Raw genomic sequence first — 5,471 nt, 5'->3', positions numbered from 1 at the left:
AAAAAAAAAAAAAAAAAGAGCCAGCGAAAGCCCAGCTCAGGAAGGCAGTGGTGCAGACTGTGAGAAGCCTGATTCAAATCCCTGCTCTCCCTGAGGCTCTGAACCTGTATTCTACCACAAGCCGTCTGCTGCCATATGGCTGGGAGGAGGGAGAGAGAACATCTCTCTTGCTCTTTCCATTTATTGTTGACATACAATGATGTCATTATAAAGCCTCAATCAGTAAGATACAAAGAGGGTTCCTATCACACTGTCTCAATGTCCTAAGGGGAAACAGCTCTAATTTGATGGATGCCTCACCACAGAATCATGGGTAATCTGCAGTTTTAAAATGTTGTGGATCTGTCCCTTCAGACAGGTGAGGAGTTTGCTCCATCATCCAATAAAAACTAGTGCTCTACTAAGCTAGTGAGTGAGCAACCCTCTGCTAGAGAACTTAACACTTCAGATCAGCCCTACAATTGGAGAAGGATCCTGACATCCAGACCTCCTAATTCCTATATTCCTGTATCCACTCTCACCGTGCAACAGTCCTACCATCTTCAGATCAACATCCTTACCCAAACCTGGCGCAGCTTTGGTTACTATGACCAAGTATGACAGCCAGGCTCTGGATGGGAGGTGAACCTATCCATGGTCCAGCTGATATGGGCTATATCCACGCCATCTGCAGGAACTCGTAGTAGCATAGAATCATCAAGGTCGAAAAGACCTCTAAGATCATCTAGTGGTAGCTAGCACGGTATAAAGGCAGTATCCCATGATGGAAAGACAAAGCTCGTGAGAATTATTAGAACTCCACTTACTCCAACACTCTGACCCCTGAGATTTGAGCACCATTTATGAAATGAGCAAAAGGGATCTGTCTTTGCCCTGTTACGAAGGAAATCACTGCCCCTGAAAATGTGATTACTATGCTTTGATGACTTCATCGCAGTGTTTGTACTGCTTTGTATGCAAAAAACAGGAAAGAGTCACTGCTCTGACCCGCCCCAGGCACACTGTGATCTAGTGGCAGAGCACAGCCATGCCAGCACGCAGGAAAACTGCATGATCCCCATAGTGCATGGATGCAACGTGCGTTTCCATGCACCCTGACGCCAGCAAGAGGTCAACCCTCAGCTCAGCTCTCTCTCTGTTCCTTGATTTTGCTTTAATCGCTCCTCTGAGACACTGCCTCGGTGCTGTGAGTTTATGAATGTGACATATCATTCAATATCATCTACCATAAGCCACTCTGTTACCATAGCAACTGCCTCCTCACCTTGCTTCCTGGGGCTCCTTGGGTCTGCTTGATATTCACCTTGACACCTTGGAGAAGGCCTGGGGGAGCACACAAAGAGTGAGAACACCTGGCACCTACTGGGCAAAGTAAGTCCTCCCCAGTGGATGAGCACATGGCACCATCTTCAAAGCAGGGTTCTGACTAAAGATGTCTGATAAGGGCAAAGAATTAGGCTTAATGCAGATGCCTAATCAGACAAATTTTCAAGAGATGTAGTGATAACGGTGAATAAATGTGTTTCCAGCCATTATCCAGCCTTTTGTGAAAACTATCATTGACTGCATTATGGGTTCTTCTGCTCCATCCCAGCACATCAGCTGTCTCTCCAGCACACTGTGGGCAATTTTGGTTTGCTCAAGAATGTATCCCCACTGGAGATTGCCATAGGTCTGTTCAAAAGCCTATCACAAAGTGAGTGGGGGCAGAAATCCACAGAGCCATTCCAGAAGGCAGCATCTGTACTCAGCACTGGTGAGGCTGCACTTCGAGTGCTGTGTTCAGTTTTGGGACCCTCACTACAAGAAAGACACTGAGGAACAGGAGCATGTCCAGAGAAGGGCAATGGAGCTGTGGAAGGGTCTGGAATAAATGGGGTCTTATGGGGAGCAGCTGATGGAAGAGGGATCATTCAGTCTGGAGCAGAGGAGACTCAGGGAAGATCTCATCACTCTCTACAACTCCTGAAAGGAGGTCATGGTGAGATGGGGGTTGGCCTCTGCTCTCAGGTAACAGATAGGATGAGAAGTAATGGTTTTAAGGTGTGCCAGAGGTGGCTCAGGTTGGATATTGGGAAAAATTTATTCTCAGAAAGAGTGGTGATGCACTGGCACAGGCTGCCCAGTGAGGTGGTGGAGTCATTGCCCCTGGAGGTGTTCAAAAATTGTAGAGATGTGGCACTGAGGGACATGGTTAGTGGCCATGGTGGGGATGTGCTGGAGTTGGACTGGATGATCTTATAGGTCTTTTCCAATCTTAACGGTTCTAAGATTCTATGATTATTCTGGAAGGAAGAAGAGTTTGTGTGGCAAGAAACAACTTTTCCTGAAAAGATCTCATCTGATCTCCTGTTTACCCTTCACACGACATTCAATTAGATGGGAGGCCTTCAAAGAAAGGTAGCAAACTGCACAGAATGTATAGCAGGTCATATCAGGAGTGGAATCCTGCTAGCTTCTGTAGCAAGAGAATGGACGCTGGGAGAGAATAATTGCAAGCTGTGTGCCTAGGAGCTGGAGCTGGGGATGTCCTTGTTGTCCTTATAGTCTTAAGCTCCTCCTGACGTTTGTGCTACTGCAAAGGCTTTCAGCTAGCTAGGAAATAATCCTAGAAAGATGGTGGGTTTTTGTTTGTTTGCTTTTTATCAGGAAATTTTGCAGTCTATTTGAACCTCTCTTGCTCTCACTAGGAAGATGTCTTAGGGCAGGAGAGTCTCCTCTGCACTGTAGCTGTGTCTGCTCAACCAGGGGGGAGGCCAGGTTCAAACCTGTTTTCCAGCTTGGGAGATAGGAATGCTGGTTTTTACGTGTATTTCACTCACCCCAAAAGTTCATTCCTTTACCAGTGAACTGCAAATTCCCAAGTCCAAAGCAGTAACAAGGGGACTCTGTGGGCCAGACCCATGACAAGGACACCCAGGGCCCAGATCTGCCTTCTGGTTCCTGTGTCCCTACTTCCACTCAGCATTTACAACCAATGGGCAACAAAGAGAAACGAGCCACATTTTCCCTCAGTTCCTAGCTGAGATCTGTGGTGAGAAGGTCACACAATCTGGCCACAGGTTACCTGTTCTCTATTGGTAGCTATGTATTTTACATTCCAGGAATGCCACAGCAACCTTTACAGCAGAATGTTAGGATCAAAGAGTCATAGAGCATCCCCTGTTGGAAGGGACCTTAAGGATCATAGCATCCAACTTCTGAACCATCAAGTCCTACTCCTGATAGTGTGAGTACTTCCCCTTGCTCATTAGAGCAGCTTTTAGCTCTGGATCTGAGTATCCCAAACAGCTTTTCTGGTGGCTTTTCACAGGAGCATGTTCTGCCTATTAGACTTTTCTACAGGATGAAGATGACATTGAAGCTGTCTCCTCCTCCAACTAAACTTAAATGAGCAGTCGATACAAGCCCCAAAGTGGCTCTGAGCTCTAGCAACAGAAAGATGCCATAAAGCAAGGGTGTAAATCCAGGCAAACATGAATTCTGCAACCAAAGGCAAGACTGGCAAAGCTGTTTTTTCTCTGCTTCATACATGAAGAAGGGAAGGCCTAGGTGGGGTGGGGAATTCCTGCTGTGATGTCTTGATATTTTGAAATAATTTGTGCACATCTGAGAACATTTAATCTTCTCTAATACCTAAAGATTATCAAGAGAAGTTGTCAGGCTTTATGGTAGAGATTAAATGGGGAAGGGAAGCAGAATGTTAATACTGAGATATCTTTCCTGTCTGGACTGGTTTAACCTGTGATAAGATGTAAGGTTAGGATGTACTGTCGCAGTGCTTGATCTCAGTCCAAGACAAGTTTTGAGCAATTGCTCAAGGCCATGTTTGAGCAAACAGAACTGTTCTGGATTCAGGCCAGCTTCTGGGACTGGGTTTGAAGAACCACAATCTGTGTACCTACAGACAAGAACAACAAAATGCTGGAGGAATTTTGTCATGGCAAGATGATCAGAAAAGGCAATAACCCCTTCCCTACTCTCTGCAAGTTTCTAGACACTCTTCTGTTCTCATCACTCTCCATATAGCTAATCCGTGTCAGGAACACCTGGTACCAATCAGGGGAGGAACACAAGGAACATTACATTTTGCAGGAAATATGCTGATCACCTGGCACTTTCACTTGGCTGTATTTGTATGAGAAATGACCATGAAAGGCCTTTGTTATCCTTACAGGGCTATAGGAAGCAACTCCTACCAATATAAGAAACCAATTCCATGCAAGGAACCCAAATCCTACAGTTACTCATATTCCATGTGAGGCATGTAGATGAAACAGGTAGAAAGAAGAGCTGTGAGGATGGTACCTGCATGGGCTAATGAGTGTGATCTGCCTTACTCGTTGTATTTTAGATTTTTGTAGTTGTGGAAGGATGGAAAAGCCTTCTGGGGACCTCTAGACCATCCTCCTGACCCAGGATTAAATTCAAAATAAATTCAGATTGCTCATGGCTTTGTGCAGTCAAGTTTTTAAATCTCCTAGGGCTGAGGTTTTTGGCCAAGCCTTTGCTATACAGCCCTCCTCAAACAAACCCAGTTCCCTCAATACCCCTCAGTATTTTAGAAACAATCCACTGGACTGTGCAGAGTTTGCTGACATCTTCAGTATACTGGAGTGCCCTCAAACTGTCCACAGTTCTCTAGATGCAACTCCAAGAGTGCGGAGAAAGGGGTAATGAGCTCTTGCTAATACAGCCCCATTTGGGGTGTAGATGCTCTGTGTGCTGGTGTACAAGGGAGAAAATTACAGATGGCTCAAAAAAAGCTAAGGATGTATTCACAGACCATAAATAAGTTTAGACTGAAAAGCAGAGGTGGTATAAGGCACAATGGAAGTAGGAGTCTGGGGAAAACTTTCAGTTTCAAGTTGAGAGTGAAGAGTGAAAAGCGAAAGAATAAGGATGACAAATTCATAAGATACCTGCCTGGAAGTGTGTGGCACCCTGGACAAGATGTCCTTGTTTGGGTTGCCATGGGCAAGTGGGACTTGGCAGGAATGGCCAACAGATACTTGATGTCTTAACACAAAATGACCTACCTGGTTTGGGACAGATTACTCACACATTTCAAACCAGGAGGCCCAGGATAGACCAAACCTGTGTCAGGTTCCTTTGGGCTCAGAATCTGTCTCTCAAATTCAGGAGATTTGGGGTTTTAGAAATTTCCTCTGAGTCCATGGCCAGAAAAATGAAAAGGATATTTCATGGGTGACTGGGGCAGTTTTGGACAGTTTCGCAGTTGCAAATTTGAAAATCAGAGGTGGGGGGAAATAGCAGGAGAGTAAAAGAATCAAAGGAATATCTCCAAAGCTATATTAAAAAAAAAAAATAAAAGCATTTAGTTCACGTATGTGCATTTCTCTTGGTGTGCTCCTTCCACTGCTTTGATAAGCAAGACACTAAAGAAATGTCATGGAAGAAAGGAAGACATTTCCTTCCCTCCCCCGGTAACCATTTTCCCTTTTCTATTT

This window comes from Meleagris gallopavo, chromosome 23 (assembly GCF_000146605.3).
Source record: "Meleagris gallopavo isolate NT-WF06-2002-E0010 breed Aviagen turkey brand Nicholas breeding stock chromosome 23, Turkey_5.1, whole genome shotgun sequence".
Classification (NCBI taxonomy): Eukaryota; Metazoa; Chordata; class Aves; order Galliformes; family Phasianidae; genus Meleagris; species Meleagris gallopavo.
The sequence above is the reverse complement of the archived record's forward strand: the minus strand, read 5'-3'. Positions refer to the sequence as shown.